This window comes from Vicugna pacos, chromosome 1 (genome assembly GCF_048564905.1).
Source record: "Vicugna pacos chromosome 1, VicPac4, whole genome shotgun sequence".
Taxonomy (NCBI): Eukaryota; Metazoa; Chordata; class Mammalia; order Artiodactyla; family Camelidae; genus Vicugna; species Vicugna pacos.
In genome coordinates this window covers 51,045,462-51,067,655 of record NC_132987.1, presented here as the reverse complement: position 1 = coordinate 51,067,655, position 22,194 = coordinate 51,045,462, and positions in this window count along the sequence as shown.

Sequence of the window (22,194 nt, the reverse complement as noted above, 5' to 3'; positions counted from 1 at the left end):
AGGGAAAAAAAATTAGGAAAAAAATATGTTAAAACCTACCTTGCAGAGATGCCTATCACAGTTAAAGTTAAAAAAAAAAAAAAGGAAAAGGAAAAATCTGAAGGAGCTCTAAATTGTCTATGACTTTGATATTAATTTCCACTGCTGTTGTAAAGAAACTGGAATTTGAAAGGTCTTTCAAAAAGTAAAATTTCACATTTGGAACAGATACTGCTGTTTTTATTTTTAAACCAGTAGCTGACAACAATTTGAATAATGTTATTAAAAATACTTTTTAAACAATGTAATTGACTTGGAAATTCTAATATATTTCTGCTTTTCTTTGAGAATAATCAGCTTTGAAATTAGATCCACCATAAATGCTAATCTATTATGGAAAAATGCTAGAATAAATACTCATTTTTGCATCAAAAATACACTCAAAATATATTTTTTTTCCTGAGAGTAAAGTGTCCAGTTTTGCCTGACTTGAAATTTAAAAATCAGGGGAAAAGCAAGGGGCCATTATAATTATATATTTTATTTTTTACCAAATCACTTAATAAAATAATATATACATTAAAAATAACATCGTAAAAATACCCTACATATAACAAAACAATGCTGAGAGTGAAAAATATAAGGTTCACATTCTTTTTGAGCAATTTAAAGTTAAAAAAAATCATAGAATAGTCTTCTATGTTAATATCAAATGCTATCTTGTTCTAAAGTTCCACAACAATAAAGACTTATGGATTAAAATTTAATTCCCCGTGGGGTAAACCTATGCACATTATAAAACTCTGCTAGTTGATTTTTGGTGACAGACTGTAATACAAAATACTCTAAAATGGCTCCTATATGTGACTTGAAATTAGACGAGAATCATAATAATTTAGAAGTAGAATATTCTTTAATCATAATAATATTTTCTTTAAAAAAATGCCTATGTACTGTATAATGACTTTTTGTAAAGTGAAATCATTGATTCTGAGTATTCCTACTGCTCTGGCCCTCCTTGAATTTTCTCATCTACCTCTTACATGACCCGGGTCCTGGAAGTCTTGAAAGGACTTTCTCGTGTGTGTGTGTGTGTGTGTGTGTGTGTGTGTGTGTGTGTGTATTTGAACATAAGCATGCACAAATGATTAAGCATTGGTGAGGAGAGGGTGGTTTTGCATTTTAAAAAGCAGTGGCTATGTAACAAAACAATGTCTTTGGTCTAAATATCATTTCTCATCTTGACTCTTAGCCAAGAAAGAAAAAAATGATGAATTACAGAAATGTAGTAACTGACACTCCAAAAATGAATACTGAAATTTCAGAGGAATGTTTTAACCTAATCTTGAGTGTTCATTTTGCTGTGACCTATTTTCACTGCTTTGTAATCACCCCTAAATTCCTAGAACAGCATAGACATAAAACCAAGCATCTGTTAATTAATCTTAATTTTTAAAAAACAAAATATAATTCAGAATATAATTTCCTTTCTTGTCTTCTGTTCAAAACATCCAATGAAAAGAAAGATTGGAGATATATTCTGAGATGATTTTGCCACGTGATCCAACTGCACTTTGCTAGAACACAGGTCTTTCAACAGTGCTGTTCTTGCCATTGCAAAGTGGGCAACGAGGTTGGTGAGTCACTACCAATTGTGGTGCCAGCTCATTCTCTATGATGAACTCAGACTGTCCTTCCCAGACGGGAACTCTTGGCACGCTTCCTTAAAGACCCGGAGGCTGGCAAAGCATGAAGAACTATCAAACAGGAAATGAGGTCCTCCTCAGGTTTTGAAAAGAGATGATAGAAGTCTTAAAATGAGGCAAGCCAGACCAGAATCTCCTAAACCACAAGCCTTATCTTGAGTGCAACATTATTTCTAAGTTGGATCTGAAAAGGAAAAGAAGTTAAAGTATAAGACAACGGTTCATTTGTACGCAAGGAAAGAGTGCCAAGCCTTTTAGCATGGTTTCCTCAAGTCAAAGTTAGGATCTCTCCCAGGAAAGGATCAAAAATTATTTATCCGTCTTCTGCATAAATTTCTACTAAAAGGACAATGAAATAAATAGATATCTTATTCAGTAACTCATAAACCTGGATCTTATGTTGAAAATTCATCAATATGTTGTAGAATTTCAGAATTCAGGGACTGGGAGGGATTTAAGAGACTATCTAGTCCTTTCTCTTTACATATGTAAAATCTGAAGCTAGGAACATGGACTGCCTTACATACACATTTCTAGTTACATGCCTCAACTGGAACTTAGAGCATCTTTGGCATTTCTAGCCTAGTGGGTTCTCCACTACGACCCGCAGCCTCTTCACTGGTGGAAAGGATCTTAAAAGCCCATACCGGTAGATACAGTCAAAGCCTTGGGGACAAGAGTTATTCTGGGACCACAGTATAAAATGATTGTAAAACCTATTCAAGTTACACTTCCAGGAAACCACCTTAGGTACCACACAAGCAGAAATTCCATAAAATCAGGAAATGAAACAATACAGTAATATGTGCTGTAGGGGGTTTCAAAATTCTCAGGAACTTATTATGTCTGATGGTAACAAGGGTAGTTGTTTTTATTGATTTGTCATGGCTAATAGGCATTGATTGATTTTCTTTTCATCGGTACAGAGTCTCCACTCTGCCATGTTTATAATTAAATACTGAGAAGCAGAACTTCTGATGTTAGCCTGAACTTCCAGTGGTATGAAAGTCTGCCCAAATTACCATGAACTATGTAAGACATGATGCCTGCCAGTCCAGAAAGGGCTTACTCTGGTCTTTCTTTAACATTTCTCTAATTTACTTCACTTGCAAATTGTACCTATCAGGATTAGTGGATCCTGAAAATGAAGCAAAAAGAAGCCTGTAGAAAAACGTGGAATTCATTGCCGATACCCCAAACTGCCACTTGTCAACTGCATTCAGCTGTAACATTGACTCTCTGCATCATGTATTTCCAGTGTGGACCCCAAACACCCCTTCTAACTTGTCATGGCATTTGGAAGAAGAGCATGATTTAACTTTGAGAATCCGTCTCAGGGCCCTGGAAGGAAAAAGAGGAAGGGTTAAGAATTTAAGGGGAGGAGAAAAAAAGTACTAGGTATGCTGAGGGGCCAGTGGTTTTTATAGGGAAGGAGGCTGGTGTTTTGGAAGATAGTTATGCGTGATTAAGAGGTGAAAGCAACAGGAGTCAGGTAGTCCTTAACGCCCATCTAGAATTTCAAAGAAATGCTATATCCTTTCCATAGGTTCCAGTGGGTGTTAGTTAAAGGGAGGCATTCTGGGTACTAATTACATATTAAATTTTTGGAGCAAGGAACAAAAAACAACACTGAGGTAGGGTCAGCAGAATGCTTGCTTGGCTACCCAAGGCTCCTGATGCAGTTCAGCGATCTACTTCACAGTTGTGCAGGTGTCTATTCGCCTGCTCCTCAAAACGCTTTAGTAGTCTCCCCTAACGCAGAAGCAGACTTCGCTCGAAAGAGAAAGAGCTGTTAAGGGAAACTTGTTGACAGAAGGGAACTTTCCAGTATGCAAACATTTTTCCTTTTGGAATCAAGGTTGAAAGGCAGGTGAAGACAGTAAGTGAGGAATTATGAGATTCAAGAGTGAGAACTGCTGGCTTGGTTCTGAGCACCACCCCCAGGACCAGCCAGGCGGTGCTCCAGGGACAAGGTGGATGACAGACAGAGAAGCTGGTTGCCTTCCCCAGCTTCTTGACCTGTTTTAAGACTTGGCCAGAGCTGTTCCCTCAGTCTAGGTGGGGACAGCACTCCGTTTCAGACACTATCCACTGACCTGCTCTTAGGAGGGCACAGCCTAGGGCAACTTGGCCAGTGCCTGCCTTCTGCTGAGACACGAACACTTGAAAAGGGGCCCACTCTTTTGGCATCCTTCAGAGGCTCCTCAGGAAATTGTTAAAGACAGAAATTTTGAAATTGAATTTTAATGATTGAGAAAAGAGGGGTGAGGCACAGCAGCTGCTCCAGAGCAGCTGCCCCCGCGGCTCCGTCCTTGTGAGAGGCCCGCCTCTTGGCCACCACACCCACCAGTCCAAGAAGAAGGGGAGAGGAGGGGCCGGAAGGTGAAGGGTTCAAGTTTAGAACCACGGCCCTGGCCCTGGGCGTTGGGGAGACCTCCACATTCACAAACAGAAAGGAAAAGGCAAGCAAAACAGTAACAACAAAAACCTAACTCAGTCCCAGGTCGCTCAAACGACTTGTGGGCCAAAGAACACATTTTTGTGAGGAATGAGGGACCTTTTTGTGAAGGACCTGGGGGGGGAAGGGGAGAGTTTTGTAGGAGAAGGATCTGGAGGGTCCTTCCCCTGGCTCCCCACGGCTTCTTCTGCCTGCCTGGGCCACGTCGAAATGAGAAGCGGAACACAGGACCATGCTTTCCCACCACCAGCTTCCTACTCCCCCAAACTCAAGTGCCGGAGACGGAAACTTCCCGAAAAGTTATTGCCGCCGGCAGATTCGCGCTGACAAATTGCGGGCAGTCGCGCCTCCAGCGTGCAGGACGGCTGTCAGGCGGGCAGTCCAGGAGCAGACGCGCGCAGGGGCGCGCAGGGCGCAGGCGCAGCCCCGGCGGCACTTGCCAGGCTGTGCCCCGCCCCCACCCGGAGCCACACCTGCCCCCCAGCCAGGGACCGGTCGTGCCGGCGGGACGCCAGGTCTCCCACCGCCGGCTCTAGCTCTTGCTCTCTTCCCGAGGCTCACACCGACTACAAGGAGGAGCCTCTCTCCTCCCTCTCCTCCAGTTAACCCTTCTGGGTGCGCGCGTCTATGGTCTCAGTCGCCCTTGATTTACAGTCACAGTCACGTTACCCGAGTTTTCTTTTGTTTGAAATCCTGGGCCCGCAAGACCTTGGCATGTGTTGGACGTCTAGTTACTTCTGCGTGCCTGTCTGTATCCTGCGACAGAGAAAATCATTAGGAATTGAGGCTCAAGATGAATAATACTTATATTTTTACCTGTGGATGCACTGGAAGAATGTGGGTATATTAAATTATTTCAGAATTTAAGGTAAACCTGAAAAAGATCTTTCAAAGTGTTTACAGGTAAGTGCCTTGGGGGGAGGGTATCACTCAGTGGTAGAGTGCGCGCTTAGCATGCTCGAGGGCATGGGTTCAATCCCCAGCACCTCCATTAAACAAATAAAAATAAATAAATAAACCTAACCCCCCCAAAAAACAAACAAGCAAAAAAATGTTTTTAGTTAAGTGCCTCTGTCGACATCCACCCACCCACCCACCTATACCGCACACATTTGCTAGAACGCCCTTTAATTTGTTTTCTTTTACATTTTGATTTACTGTGTGTTTTAAATTTAGGAGCAACTTTAAACACATACATTGATCTAAATATGGATTCTCTATGTAAGATATGACTTCTTTCATGGTTTATTTACAAACTAGTCACCTAATCACAAGGCTTCAGATTCAGTGATCAGTCGCAGCCCTCCTAGGAGGTTGATTTAGCTACTGAAGTTTGGGTTCACAGTTAAATTCACTCTTTCACTTTCTCCAACTTAAATTTTGATTTCTGCATTTACATACAACATGGTACTTGAATAAGTCTTCTTGTTAAACTGGAGGCTTTTCTCATTTCCCTGAAGTCTATAAATGAACTGCATTGTCACATAATCGATAGGAAAAACTCAGCTGTCACAGATCCTAAGCAACCCCCTGCCACAGAAATAACACGATCTGGCATTTCTGAGTTTGAAAAATGTGCTGTTTGGATGACATGCAACCAGAGCTACTCAGATGGCTTAAATGTCACGGTCTCTACGATCAGCTGAGGATGGGTTCAACTGAGATATTTCGAACAGGCTTCTCCTGGTTAGAGACTGGGTGTTCCGCTTTTTTCCTCTATAATCAAGTAGTCTAAGAGTATTGGGATCTGGGATTCAAAGCTATTTCTAAGCTCATCTAAGTTTGTCTGCTGTCGCAGAGTTTATGACAGAATTTCAAATTACGCATTTTCCTCCCTGAACCAATGAGCAATTCCAATCTGGATTTTGGAGTTTAAATCTAAGACTAAATGTCCAGCAACTTCAACATCTATCCTTTGGAGTCCTATATCAGTCCCACCAGTGTGATCAGGATTTCTGCAGTATATAAATTCTTCAGTTCAAAAGCAACTGAACGGCATCTGATCATAAGTAACAGGAACCCATAATCTCCAGCAAGCTGTTTCTCTGCTTCAATGTCACTGTCTCTAGTTGCATCTTCGGCCTTCACTCTACAGTCTGCCACGTACAAATGCTGCCATAGCGTAGGAGGGCATGAAGATATCATCCTTCCTTATCTGTAGTCACTCCCCTTTTATCTTTGATGTAGTGCTCTGTACTTTTAACTCAATGACTTCTTTCACCGCTGGCATTTTTTTTTAAGTGGTCCTCTGTTGACCTACCGTGGAATCTACCCCACTTGATAGATTAGATCATGTGATAAACATGTTAATTTATCTCACAAGAACCTTGCTAAGAAGCCTCATGACCTTGCATATTCCGAATCATTTACACACCAAAGGTGAAAGGTAATCTGATTCAGATTTGCTCTTGTCAGTGAATTGATGTATTAAATAGTATAGTTACTCTTAGCCTACCTGAACTCATCTGTACAAAGCAAGTGCTAGAGGGGGTCAGACAGTAGCAAGCTAGGTGAAACAAATTCAGTTTATCACGTCAAAGTAGCGATGCATAAAATTCGTCTTTTCTAAAACTAAAGCTATCGGAGCCTGCCTTTCTCACATCACCACGGCTAAGATTTTTGGGGTGAACTAAGAAACACCATCTCTAATTAGTTCATTTGTCATCAGAGAACCACTGCATCAGACCAGGTATTTTGTTCCTATTTAACTCTAGAAGAAAATGGGACAACGTGGGCTATTATAAAAAGCTCAGCATTCAGTGCCAGCATTGCAAATTGGCCTTTTTTTTTTACAAGATCTCAGAAACCCCCAACTCATTCAGACTATGTCTTGGCAACTTTGCGCTAGTTCCAGACAGGACTGTTAACACAGTAGATTTTATCCATTATCATAGTTCACAAGCTTCTCCATGGCTTCAAGTTGACATTTGGAACCTGGGTCATGCAAGAGGGGTGAAAACCCATCCAGGAACCAAGTCACTTATTTCTGAAGTAACTGTCATAGGTGGGTGGAGGTGGAGGGTGGAGCAGGCAGCGAGATGGGGAAGAACTCTGGCAGGCAATAATCAGGCCAGGAGTGACCGAGCCCCGATGTCTATCAAGGACAAGTAACCGATGAAAAGAGTCCTCTTCTTGGATACTGATTCATTGTGTGAATTTACCACATGTACAATTATGAGAAATGACTGCCCCCATCCCAGCCTTATACACCAAAGAGTCTTATTATTACTATTATGATTTAGGAATACAGTGCATTCAACTATCTTGTCCTCGATTCTCAAGACATAAGCCTGATGAGGTCAATACCACAAATTTGAGGACCTGCCTGAATTCTTAATCACACAGTGCAGAGGTATGATACACTGGATAAAGGAGATGTACTGAATGACCCCAGTGTCCATATGGCTCTAAAATTCTAAGTTGTTCATTTCTCTCGATTCTTACATGCACCCCCACCCCACACAGAAAATATTTCTTTTCCTTACTGTCTGCAATCTAAACTTAAGAGCACACAAACCATGAGTTGAACGTAACTGCTTGCAGTGCTATTTATGAAATACTTCTCTCTCTCTTTTTTTTTCCACCCTAGGTATCCAAGCCAAGGGACTGAGCAATGCATGGTGCTACTCAACTAGGTCTAAGAGAAAAGGTGATCTGCAGTGATCTGGCTGTACCTGTTTTCTCACCCAGTTCCCGGAGCCTGCCTGCCCTCAGCTTAATTTTACAAACATACTGTCTGGTCACCATTTCTCTGTTAAAATGGCCCAGGGTTTTTGCCAGGAGTATTCTGCCACCATTGCTGGCACGTTTGTCTCTTCTGTCTAATGTCTGTTATTACCCAAAGCATTCTAAAAATCTAATTTCCAACTCTGAAAATATACTCTTACTACAGAAGTAATTACATTAGCATAACAAGCGCAAAGTTCCAAGGTGGTCATTTGGTTATAGATCTCAAATCCCTTCTGTTCCAGCAGGTTGATGTTGAGGTACGATGTTGCCTTCCTGTCACTAGCATCTGGGTCAGCAGAGCATCTGATGGAGGGAAGTTCTTCTGGCTTGAACTATTTGTCCTCAGGAACTCACAGTGAGGTAAAAGTTTCAAGTTTCACCTGCGCAAGTTGGGATATTTTTTAAAGATACCTCCATCTCTTTTTTTCTTTTCTCTTTCTGTCGCTCTCTTTCCTTGACCACCAGGAAATATGTCTTAAGTGATATTCTTCCACAGGTGTCTCATTGGACATAGACAAATGTCCGGACTTCTCTCATAATCAGTACAAGCACTTTTTGGTCCTTTTTTGGGGGGTGGGGTTTGGGAAATCCGACCTCCGTCTGCCCTGCCAATTGTGGCGGTGCGGATTAGCAGAGACTCTGCTGAGGCCCGGATGGTGGTGGCGGTGGCAAGGGTCAGTAAGGTTGAGATGTATTCAGATGTTAATTTACACCTGAAAAGACTGAATGCAGTTACCCACATGGGGGGTGACTGGAGTTTCTCATGAACACTGGCCTTGAGTGCTTCCTTGAGAAACGTGAAAGTTGAAATGGAGGGGGAAGGTAATCTAAAAGTTACGGGAGCAGGAAGAAGGGTGGGGAGCAGGGACAGCCTTGATGAATTAAAGGAAATTTATTTAGCCACCAGTTAGAAATCTACATTCAGTTTTTCCTTTTTAGCATAGTTTTAAGGCACAATGGAGAGGTGGTCATTTCCTCTTTACTAAATATTTGGAGATTGTCCATAAAATCCAAAAATACTGATGTCAAATTAAGGATGTGGAATTAGCCTTCATTTTTTGCTGTCAGGTTGGGTGTCCTTGTTTTGTTGTCTCCCTGTTTAACAACTGCTACCTACCTTGCTTAGTGGAATCCCAAAGTACCTCGTAAGCAACTAAGAAAGAAAAACCTCTACATTCCAACACTGCCTTTAACCTCAAACACAGTAAAGGGTTCATTCAGACCCCAGGACCACACTGAGGCATTAATTAGGCTGATGAAATCCATCGAAATGTATGAATTCAGCATAATCAAGTTTCTACCGCAGACTATCGTTAAGGAATACGTGAGCAGCTGGGAGAATAGAAAGTACTGTTAGAGGTAAGTCATGCATGTAATTGAGTATATTTAACATAACCATTTTAATGATCAGTGATTAAAAGTGCATCTTACTTAAATAGTATATCCTCTGCAATTTGTTCATATCAACTCGATAATATTCTCAAAAGGAAAAAAATAGGGATACACCTTGCTAAACAAGATCTTTTTTGAGTTTGGGGGAAAAAGCAGGAAAGTGAACTGGAAAAGAAAGTGGCTTTTGCCTGCAAACAGCTACAGCGGTGTGGTAGAAATTAATCACTGTTTTAGGCATCTTCTGTGCTCAGGTCAAAGTATTAGGAATATATTACAGGTGATTTTTTTTCATTCCTCAGAAAGAATGTATTTTATTAAAATGCCTTCTCTGTCTGATAAGATGACTTTTTAAAAGAGAGAGAGGGGTCTGCTCAAACCCTGATGATTTTAAGAGCTTCTCTTAGGAACCTGGGAATTTCACCTTTCCAATTCCCCTTCCAACCTGTTGGGTTGGCTTCCCTTAGTGGAACTCACCTCTGTGAAGATAGCATTGGGAAGGAAAGAAAGCATCCAAGGACAGAGATGAGCCTGGATATGGCCATCTAGGGCCACAAACACTAGAAGCCCTCAAAGGGAAATGAGCTGTTCACATCAACTAGCGGCCTCAACCTAAACTCCATGCACTCAGAGGCAGACTCTGCTCTGCTGTATTCACTCGGACCTGGCCAGATAAATGATGTCATTGTGGAGCCATGCAGAAGCCAGCCCAACTCTGTGTGTTGTAGTTTCTCAGCTTTTGTGCACAAAACACACAAATCACTGATTACCCAGGAAAGAAGAGTTGGATGTAGATCTGTAGCTAGAAGTGTGTACATGGCACATCTACATCTCTGTGCAGGCACTGTAAAAGTCAGAGTTTAGGAGAAGGGATGCAGTTGGCCCAGCTCCCAAAAGTTGCCTCACAAGGCTTTTTTTTTTTCTCCCTTCACCCCTGCTCCCACTCACATAAAGAGATCAATCTATTCTCCCCCTCAAAATAGGATGAGAAGAGTGGCACATCTTGAATGTCTGGGAGTTGCACCGCAACATTTTACAAACGTAAGCGGGAGGAGGAAGGCACAAGCACATAAAACTACGCCAGGGCATACAATCTGCCTGCTGCAAACAAACAAAAATATTTTAAGGGGAACTTTATTTGAAGCCTTCCTTTCACCCAGTAGCGTGTCTTCCTTGGCTTGGAGGGACAGCTCTTGAGAAATCATGTCTCTCAAGGAGCTCTCCCGCACCCAATGTATAGTCTATAAATATAGTGGAAGAGTCATGCCAGGGGTAGTCAGTGCAAGAGAATCTGCAGTCTTGAAAGCATCTTTTTCTTCTGGCTATGGTGGCACTTAAATGATAATGCGGGCAATGGAGCTAGGAGATTTATATCTTTTGGAAAGTAGGGCGAGCCAGATGGTAATAGCGTCATTAACACACAAACTTGGGATGTGCAAGTGAAGCTTGAAATTGGGAAAGAGATCGGGAGAACAAAGGGGGCTGCTGTTGAAAGGCTACCCCTCTTCTGCCGGCCAAAGCTAAGAGCCTCGTGGTACTGGGGTCTGCTCCTGCCCAGAGCTGGATAATAAACGACGGCTTTCCCCCTCCCCTGTTGTGACTTAGAAAGCACCGAGAAAACTTTTGCAATAAGCAAATGTGGCACTTCTTTACGTGTAACCCTTTGTAGTCTGAAGTGGCAGGAATGGGCCTTTAATTCAACTGCACTCCCACCCTCCACCCCCTACCCTAGTTTGATAAGCTCTTCAATTGTTGACATTTATTTTATGAAATCAAAGTGCCGCTTGTTGCATGTTTCAGACAAAAGTTCATTTTCCTCCCCTTATGTAAACACTTGAAGTAAATATTAAAGGTTGAACAGCACTACGTTTTTCGTTTTGGTGATGGGGGTTGGTGTGAAGGTGTTGTCAGGGGTTAAACTACAGAGTTTTATTTTGGAAAGCCTTAATGTTTTAGTTAAACTCCCACTTGCCCAAACATTCAATTCAGAGAGAACACAGAAGGCAATAAGACAATCTTAACCATGGAATTAATAATAATAGTAGTAATAATAATAATGCATGTTTATAATAAACACCCACACAGACATCTACAAACAGGCAGGGGATTTTAGAACTAAAGAAAACGAAATTAATAACTTCATTTTCATATACGTATATATGGAAGACAGCGAAGGTAGCGGGGTCATTAGGTATTGAATAGCTTGAGTGATCCCTGTTAGCTACTCAAAGTCGACAATGTCTAAACTAAAATCGAACGTTTTTCTTTTTTTTTTTTCTTCTTAAAAAAAAAAATGCTAGAGCTCTTTAAAAGCCCAGAGGACTTACCCTCAAGGCATTATTCAGAGAAAAACTGAGACTGGCCGTTCGTCACAGGCAATTGTAAAGGGTTTCAAAGGGCCGATCAAACGATCGCCAGAGTAATCTACATTCAAGTCCGGATGGTGGTGTTACGGCACACACCTGCGGGGTGTTTGCTGTCCGTGCCCCTCGCCGAGCTACAAATCATCATTAAAGCGAGCTGCTCAAGCTTATTCCCAGTTTCTAGACTAGAGTTACTTGGGACAGTTCACTTTGATATTGCTACAGCTCGCAATTGACAAGCACGCTCTTTTGGAGTTCAAGCCCGAGCCCACACCCTAGTCCGCGCACGGCAAAGTAAGGAGGGTGGTGTGGTGGGGGTAAGGGGAGGAGTGAGCAATTGTTAAAAGTCTGTTTCTGCAACTTCCTGAGCAGAATCACCACCAAAAAAATGTATAGTAAACCAGCTTAGAAACAGCTGAAACACCCACCTCGAGTTTTCTACTGAGGGTCTTCCAAAACTTCACTGTCTTTGCCACAACTTTTAACCGACGCAGACTACAGACAAATCTCACAGCCTTAGTTTTTCTCCTTCCCTCTCTTCACACACACACACACGCCAGCACACTCCCTGGAGTGCACGATAACATTATTTTTCTCAACCAGGACTGGGGATCTACTTTGAAACTTTCACTTTTGATTCATTCGTTTGGGATTATATCCCCTCTTTCTATGCGACGCTGCCCTCACTGCCCTCACCTTGAGAGAGAGAAATCTGGAGTTGGGTGAAAAAGAAAGGGACGTGGGGGGTCCGACAGCTGGAGCAGGGGAAACGGCAGGAAGGTCGGTGTCTGTCTGCTGCCTGCCTGGGTGTCTGCGAGCCCTCGGCAATCCGTGTGCGCCCCATTTGGGGCGGGGGGAATAAGCGGCTGCCGGTGATGCCAAGATCAACCAACACTCGGAGCGAATGGAATGTATCAATAGACCAATTTTCTGCTCCCACCGCGGGCTTTTTCATTTCAATCCAGAGTGGAGGCGTCTGCGCTGCGCAAGACGCAACAGCACGGTAGCGTCGGGAAAGAGGGCGCTAGATGCAGGAGGCGCAAATATGGAAATTAACTCATTAGGAAGGGGTGTGGTTTTCCCGAAGCCCCCTCCTCCATCCCTTCCTTTCTCCCTTGCTGCCACCGTCCCAGCTTTGCTAAATATGAGATTACAAACAAACAAATAAAGCAGAAGCTGACTACGCAGCCCAGATCAAACACGCTCCAGATAATTCGCTTCACTCAGCGCTGCTGCCGGACCTGCGGCGCAGCGTGGGCCCCTCACGCCGGCCCGTGGCTTCAGCGCCCGCTCCACGCCAGCCGGGCTTCCGTGTCTCCGAAAGTTAGGGCCGGCGGCGGCGTTTTGAAGGCACAGCACGTGGCCCTGGCGCCCCGTTTGGTATAAGTTTTAAAACATGAGACAAACGCTTTCACCAATACGGTAACCCTCCGAGGGCTTCTGCTGATCTCAGAGGTCCTGCCCTGAGGCTGCCTTGGAGGGGAGGGTGGTGGTGGTCTCTTTGGGAGAAAAGAAAACTAAACTGCAAAGTAGCGTCCCAGAGTGCCTGGCCAGGGGGCTTTTCTTGTGGCACCGCACCCCTAGCGGGGGTGGGGTGTGAGGGTGGGCGTTGAGAAGACCGGCTGGGGCCAGGCGTGGGCGCAGGGGTCGATTTGAGCGTCAAAGACCCGAGTTCAGATATTATTAACCAAAGACCAGGTACCCAAAAGAGTGAGGGTGAGGGGGTTGGAAAACCTAGGCTGCAGAGTTCTGTGTCAAAATAAAATGTTTGGATGTGTGTGTGTATGGGGGGGGAGTTGGATAAGGAAGAAACAAAACTAAAAACCTCTCACGTCCCCCTTCTCAGCCGCCCTGCCCCCAAGTCCTCAAAGCCTGCCTCTGTGGAGGGCTGGGGGGAGGAAAACTCTGCTTTTATGGTTTTTCTTCCTGCGTGGCCCGCCTCCCCGGCCCTGCTCCCTGCCCGGCGCTCCCCCAGCTGCGGGCCCCTTGGAAGAAGGCCGCCCAGTCCCCTCGTCTCCCGCTGCCTGCAGGCCACCGAGCCTCAAAGCGCGCATTGTCCAGCGGGGGCGGGGAGGCCAGCGGGCCCCTGGAGAAGAATAACACTGCGCCCAAGTCCTGTAAGGGAAAGTTTCCTAATGCACTCCTTGTGGTAAAATACACTTTTAACAGGGCGAGGGGGGAGGTGGGGTGGGGATCACTTTTGAAAAATCCACGGCCTTCTCTCAAGTTCTCAACTCTTTCCCTTGTCACTTTTTTAAGTTCTCAGAAAGGGGGAAGAGTGGATCGGAAAGAAATTGGAAGGTGGCCGAAAATGTGAACACGACTCTAGAACCGTCGATGTGATGGTTTTAAAATGCGGGTGGAAAGGGAGAAAGGGGTGTCTCCACCCAGGTTTGGGCAAAGGACAGCTGCACAGTCGGTGCGCGGGGGGTGAGGGGAGAGGGGCCCCGAGGGCGCGTGTGCAGGCGAAGCATTTCGCACCTCCTGTTTATCTTAGAAGGGAGGCGGGCGGGGTGGGGGTGCGCGAATTGTTCTGTCTCCGACAGGCAGTAGAAGTTGAATAAAATGGAGAGGCGGGCACACGCAAAAACAAAACCTGCTGTAGACTCGGAGTCTCTCTCCTTGACCCGAATACCAAATGGTGGGGCTTCCCCATTTGCAAAGAACTACTAAGTCTTAAGACCTCGAGACACAGCGGTGCTCCACCGACGGCAAGAGCCGCGATCGAGGGCCGTTAGAATTGAGGCTTTTGGCTGGGCGAATGTGATTAATCTTTCATTCGAGTAGCAGAGACCCATTCCTTCCAAGCGTTGCCGGTTGCATTTGAGGGGTCTCTAGGTTTCGTCAGTTCTTGCAGGGCATTTGCAAAATAATGGCTTGTGCCCCTTGCAAAACTCTACCTGAAAAAGTATATTTCAAGACACTGAGTTAGTGAATCTCTTTTAAATATCAAATCAAAACAAAATAAGACTTTAAAAAAAAAAAAGCCCCAGGCCGGTGCTCTCGGTGTCCAACAACCAAAGTGACCGAAGGGGCGCATTAGTGGTTGTGGCTCTTTGGGAGCTGCGCTAATTTGGTGTGTGGACTCAATGCCTTAATGCTAAATCGGCAATATAAAGGGCTGAAGAGCAAGCCCGATAAAAGCTCTAATTGCTACTGGAAGATTTAGGTGGTTGCTAGGATCTGAAGACCACCACCACCACCACCACAAAAAAAAAAAAAAACCCTCCAATAGAGTGTTTGGGCTGTGTGCATGGGGTGGGGGGGCGGGGGGTAGAGTTTCTACGGCGAATAGTGCCCACATCTGCTGGAACTTCCATATCTAAGCTGTTCATTTACGGGAGCCAACTTATGAAATCTCCACAATTAGATCTTCATTGTTCTTCCTCCACAACACTGTCTAGAAAGAAAAGGTCTTCTCGGTCGGGGCCAATCCAACGAAGCGTTTGACGTTATTAAATAATAAAGCGATTGTGATTTACATTGTTGTTCAGAAAAAAAGGCCAATTATCCACTGTTATGTTGCCATAAAGATCATATTAACTCGAATTAGTAATCAAACAATATGCGAGCGTTTAAAAAAGTACAGCCGAACTGGGTGACAGCTACCGCGACGTCTTCACTTTCACCAGCGAACCCACCCGCGCCGGCAGCCGGAGCGAGAGAGACAGTCGCCGCAGACCCGAAAGGAGGGAGAGAGCAGCAAAGTGGTGATTAACGGTCTCCAGTGTTAATTATTCTCAATTAATCCCAAACAGTGCAAACCTTCCCTGGTTCTCTGGAAGTTCCCTGGTTTGGGATGCTCTGAGAATTCCGCCTTTCAGGGAGGGGTTTATAAGAAATTCGGAAGAGGCAATCTCAGTATAAGTGCACCTGTGAGCGAAGGGGTAGGGATGTACGTGTGTGTGTACTGATGTTGCGCGCGGCGTGTACGCGGAAGGTTCGCTGCCTTTCCTGGAGCCTGGAGTGCACTCCGCCGAGGCGGGGGCCTGGTGCGGGCAAGGCCCGCAACATCCTTACACCCCTAGTGAATCTTGCCTCTCCTCTACACAAATCACTCTCTCTCGCCCTCTGTTATTAGGTTTATAACTCTTTGCCCACTTAAATTTGTGCAGCCAACCAAGGAAATCTAAATAGGTTTGAGTTGCCCCTTGGGTACAGAATGGAGGCTTTAATAAGAAAGATTAATTGTGGGTGTGTACCTGCCGGAAGACGTGGCAGCTCTCAAGTAGCGGCGGGCAGCGTGTCGAAAGGAGGGAGACGCCTCCCGTCCGAGGCTCAGACTTTAGTAGGCGCCGTAGGCATACTTAACGCAGGCCACCAGCAACTCGTTGCAGTCACAAGAAAAGGGCGCCACAAAGATGGTAAGACGCGTCTCTTCCTGTGTTACTAGAGGTTTTGAAGAACTTGGCCCTATTCACCCTGCACTCCAAATCCCCTTGCCCTGCGCCCCGCCCCGCTAGACCCCCGACTCCTGGCCTCCACGCCTGAGGCAGGAGTTGGGGAAATACTGCGGCTGCTGCCCTGGGAACTCTGCCTATTCCCGCCCCTGCCCAATGAACACTGTTAAGGTGAATGACAAAGGTTTTCCTCGGAGAACTAGAAAGTTGCTTTTTTTTTGTTTCTGCGATGAAGAATGTATATGGTTACATATGCAGAGAGCAGTTTTCCTCGGCGCAATGCTTCAGCAAGTCCGGGCACAGAGGGAAACCAGCCAGTGGCAGGGCCGTGGAGATCTCGCCCGTCGCGGCGGCGGCGGCGGTGGGGGAACCTTCCTGGCCCGCTCGGTCCTTTCCTCGCCCCTCCCTCTTTCTACTAAATGCTGGGATCCCAGACTAAGAAGCGGCAGAAGTGGGTGGGGGCGGAGAGGAGCAGGAACCGTCTGAGGGTGGCGGGAAGAAGGAATCGACGAAAATAGTTTCTCTAGTAGCGTTCCCTCCTGGAATAATTCCAGTTAAAACTTGGGACACCAAGGCCTGAGTTTAAACAAATGCAAAATGAAATCTTCGGAAGGTGCAGCCCTTGCAGCGGTGGGGCAGTCGAAGGATGGTCACATCTTTGCTGAGAGTTTTCCAACAGTTTCTGCCTTTCCTAACCCCCTTCTCTATCTCCCAGTAAAACCAATTCAAAAGGGGACAGACTCCACTCTACAAGATTAATGTCCGTTTATTTGCAGGATTAACCCTCTCACGAAGCATAATAAAATACTAGAAGTTCTTTTAAATTTAAATAAAGACATGAAACTCGTGCTTTCTCTTCTTTCCTCTTTGGTCTCTCTCTAGACATCAGAAAACAGTGCTGTGGAACCCAGTAAATCTTAGAAAAACTTTTAACTCAGAGTTTTCAGATCATCTGGGGGCTGTTGTGGGCACTGGTATTGGGGGGAGAGTGGAGAGACCAGCTTAACATTAAACATCTATGGCTAGACATTTTGATTTGGAACTCGCGATTAAAAATCTATTTGTTCCTCCCAGGGCTCAGCAGATTTCAGTGTTGGTCATGGAGCCACAAAATGTTCATTAAAGGAAACTAACCAAGGCTACTGTATGGCCACTTTGTGAACTCAGAACTATGGATGGGGGGGAAAAGTATGAAAGTGTGAGTTGATGTCACGCTGGCTGTCAGTGTGTGGTCTATTGTGGAGAATGGTGCTTTTTGACTGAACAGAGGGAGCCCCCCTCCCCCCTTCCCCAGCTCTACTGCACCTGCACTGGATGAGGGAGTCCCTGCCATTCAGCCCATCGCAGACTGTTCAAACAGAAGACATCTCTGACAGCACTCAATTCATTACATTTCTTCCTGCTTTTCAAACCAACACACACACACAAAATGAGTATTGCCAGCCAGTGACAGCCAAAAAAATCTTAAAATACTTTATATGCAGCTAATTTGGAAGCTCACACAACTAACCATGAAATATTTCGTATCCTTAACTTGTAAGGCTTTAAAAAAAAGATTACTTGATTTTTCCTATGGAAAACATACCTTTATAGTTTATGGGAGGATAGTAAGTTTGCAGAAAGACACTGCAGCATGGCGCATGAAAAAGTTTTAATGGAAATGAAAGCAGAACCGTGCAAAAGAGCAAAGCTCCTGATTTATCTTATCAGGAGGGAGGCTTGAAATGCATTCATAATTTATGCTGGTGAACCAGCTTGCTAAAAGAGGTGGGGTACCCAAGAGCCAGGGGCAGGCAGTGAGTGAAGCAAGAGAGGGTAGTGAGGGAGGCATCGAGGCTGAAGTGTGAGCTAAACATTTAAATCAACTTCCTAACAACGAAGTCTCCCCCCCCCATATGCTCAGGTTTATTTTGCCATCTTAGATTCCAAGATGTTTTTGCACCATTTCACAAAGCTGATGAGAGAGTGTTTAGAAAGCTGATGAGAGAGTGTTAGTCTAGTTTAACAGAAGTTGGGGTAAACAAACTCTCACAAGGGAAACTTGATTTTAAGATATTTTCCTTGAAGGTGGGAGTAAGGGGGAAACAAAGAAAGGGAAGAGGACTTTGAACAGAAGACAAGTTTGCCGTTTAGTATTTCAGACCGATTAAACTATAATATTATGCAATGATCAAGATTTGAATTAAGTGCGATAGTCAAATCGACCTGGATGTGAGCTGATACTGACTTAATGTGAAATATTGGCTAATTCTCAGCAAATCATTAGTCGGTTAGATCCCGAACCCATATCATAACATAAGGCCTAGTTTCCAGGACCCCTCCCACTGCAAGGGCATTCAATGAATTAAACTGGTTTGTAAGGAAACTTGGAAAGTGTATCTCCTGGAAATGCAGAAATGCTTCCATACAACAAATAATTCTATCCATTTTCCACAGCGTGCATGGACCAAATGTCTTTCTTCTCTACAGTTTAAATCACTGTTCCAAGGAGTTCTCCCAGCAATACCTTCTCTTTAAAAGATGATTAAAAGTTATACAAATTATTAGAAGGGGAGAGAGAAAGTGGAAATGACACAGCAATGGCAAGCCAGAAGCAGCTGTCCTAACTATGGCTCCATATCAGAACCAGAAAACTTACCCACCACTGAAACTTCTGCAGGGCCAAATAAAGCTATGGTGTACTTTGTAAAGGCTTTTGGTGCAATTCGTCTAGCATCTCAAAACAAAACAACCATAAACAAAACCAACTCATTTAGACCTCACAACAGATTGTAGCTAGCAAATCAAATAACCTTACATATATATGTGTGTGTGTGTATCTATATATGCACATAGGTAGATAGATAAACACATATATATCTATGTATACATATGGAAGAAGGGCGTGCCTATAAGCGCTAATGTCACGGTGATGGGTGTTCCGTGCATGAAGACTCTGGCTACTGGTGTGTTCCGTTTTGCTGTGAGGAACCGGGCGAGAGCCTCTGCAGTCTCAAGAGCTGGAGCTGGGTGGTGGGGATGGAGACCAGCTCCACTGGCCTGGCCCTGAATGTGTTCGGATTGCCCTTTCTAGAACACTTAAACGAATCATTTCATCCCTTAGGCCCTGCAGACCTTGACGTCACGAGGTGGGGGTGGGGGCGCAGTCCCGCTTCTGGCCTGGCCGCCAGCGATAAGAACCCTCGGGAAGAATTCACCGCTCCTTTTAATACAGTAATTATTTTCCTGCCTTCTGCGGGTGGAGGCGACTCCTGCCTGGAATGTCGGTATCCCTCCCTTCAGGAAGGGGCCCAGGGATGGCAAGTTTGCAGGGTAACTTCCTAGATGAACCCTAAGCGAGGAAGGGCACTGGAAAAGGAAGAAGGGTGGTCTGAACAAGGCTAATTTTACCACCCAAGACCAGAGAGGAGAGGAAGAACCCGAATTTCTGTATTGATCTCTGGGGTCTAAAATGAGAATCTCTTGCCTTCCCTATCACCTAATTTCACTGGACAGTATAAAAATAACTATCAGTTAATCCTATTTTGTGTTAGGGCTTTGTACTCATCTTCTGAGAGGTAAACATACTATCCCTATATTACAAATGGGAAAGTGAAGAGTCTGCATCCTCCCACCCCTCACTGTCTGATCCTAGAATGGTCCAATATTCTGGGGAGCCCACATCACTCCAGCGGCTTCCCACAGCCATGCCAATCCGCAGCCTTTGGCAATGGGAAAGACTAAGTGCGATAACTAATGCTGAGCCTTGACACCAAACAGGGACGAACAATCCTTTAAAAGTAAAGGCTGGGGGTGAGAGGCAAGAGGAAGGCAGACCTTGGGTCAGTCAGTCTTTGATTTAGGAAGTTTGGAGCCTAGAACCAGGTTCGGAGTCACGAGGTCAACGTGGAGACGGATGGGGTGCAGGAGGTAGAGGGCCCTAGAGGCGCGAGGACCCGCGACATTTAAGGAGATTTTTCAGATTTGCCCGAAGAGGCAGCGTCCAAGGCTGAGAGAGGAAATCAGGCCCTTTGGGCAGGGTCCGGGCAGAGAGAACTCGCGCCCCGCGCAGCACCTTCCCAGGGAGGCCCTTGGGGGCCGTGGCCAGGGCCGGGGTGACGTCAGGTCCCGGGCCCCGCGCTCGCCCGCCCGCCCGCCCGCCTCAGCTTCCATCTGCCCGCGCATCCGCTCCGGGCTCTGGGCGCGGCGCCCTCCCTGGGGCAGGCGGGTGGGAGGCCGGCGCGCTCAAAGCGCTGCGCAGCGCCCCGCACCAAAGCCCAGGGAAGGAGGCAAAAGATGTTTCGAAGCGCCGAAATCTTTTACTAACAGTGCACACTTCAATCTGTACATGCAGGCCGCGGAGGGTAATGAAACGAGTGACTTCTTGGAGCTCTTAAATCACCTGACACTTCTTTGCAAAGTAGAGCAAGCATCTCATGCCCCAAATCCCAGAAGTAACAAATATCTTTGCGTCTGAAATGAGAAGACGGTCTATTTGCTTTTGAAGAGAAACTGAGTGCACCGCTCAAAGAAGCAGAAATGTCAGTTACACCAAAACATAAAATGAAATCCACCTAGACTCGCATACAGAAAGAGAGCTCTCTGCCATGGGAAATCGTGGCCTTGTCTTAGTAACCTACCGTCCCAAAGAGAAGTCTTCTAGTCAGAATAAGAAAGTCAAATCCAGTATTTCCTAAAGGCCTCATAAACAAAACATAAGAAATTGAAAACAAAAATTGTAAAACTGAACAGCATCATCTGAAGAGAGAGAGGTTATGAAATCTCCCCGGGTGGCATCAGAGGTCATATTTCCAGGAAAGTTTTTAATAGAAAATAACTATGAAAGACACTAAACCAGCTCTCCAGTTAGGGCAATTTCCCTGTCTTTGGAAAACTCCTCCACAGCTGCTTACTCTAGAACTCCGGAAGCTGTGTCCCTTTGGCCTGTATCCACATTTTCACAGTAAAGGTCAAGACTTTCTTCCCCTTCTGCTGTCTTAAGGGATCCATTTCATAGATAAGATCCTTAAGGAAATCCATCCAGCCATCTTCCAACTTCGGTCAAAAAAAGAAAGCGAAGCAAAGCAAAGCAAAAAAAAAAAAAAAAAAAAAAAAAAAAAAAAAAAAAATCAGCCCTCATCCCCAACCTTACTAATGGCTATCCTGAAAAGCAACCTTTTCTCTGAAAGTGAGGAAAGGCAGCATAAAAAAGTGAGATGCAAATTATTTTAAGGCAATAAGGGGCAGGGGGCGGGGGGGGGGCGGGGGGGAGAGGAAGTGCTGGAGAATGTTAACTCAAGCCTCTATGGCAAAGGAGATTCTTTCCACAAAGCAAAATATAAGCACCTGTTTTGCAAAATCCTCCAAAAGCAAGAAGGGGGGGGTGATATAAAAAGCTCTTTTAATTACAATAAACAAATAAATAAATAAGCAGTGCCAACTAGCAGGCGATCAAACCACAGTCAAACTTCAATCTCAGAGCAGTTAGCTATAAACTGTTAGCAGTTGAAAAGTAAACCTTGTGCACACAAAGGCACTGTTTAATTTTCTTCTTGTAAGGGTTCTAAATGAAGACCCCATCACTATGCAGTTAAGCGGTATTTCTTGTCCCCCTGAGGCGCTGATCAGTTCTTTATAATGTGAGAAAAGTGGCAGCTCAAAACCCGTCAATGGAGCTCCCACAACAAAAGTTCTGAAAAGCTGAATGAATTGGGTTTGTAATTACTGCATCCCATTCCCCCCACCCCTTGCAGCTTATCTCTTATTCATTCACCTTATATTATCGTCAAAGAATCTTACTCTCAAAATCATTCCCTTCCCATTCTACCTGGGGCCACGGGAGGAACCTATGACACGGCAGAAATGGAACACTTGCCACCCCCCCACACACACACCTGGAAGTGTTCAGACCAATAGGTAGGGAGGAGAGGAGGGATTATCTTGTACCCCAGTTTACTAAGACTACTAGAACTCAGAGTAGTCAGCCTACAGAGTCTTCCATTTTAAAACCAGAATTTTATTGGCAAACAGGAATGTGTACCCTTTCTAAATTCAGAGCCTTCTTGAGTTTCTGAAATCCTGTGACATCTCCACTTAGAAAAGGCAAAGGTTAGAAATAAATCCCTCCCCTGTCTCTTCAAATTGCTAGGTCCTAAAAGCCCATGCCAGACATGATGTAAAATTAAGATAAC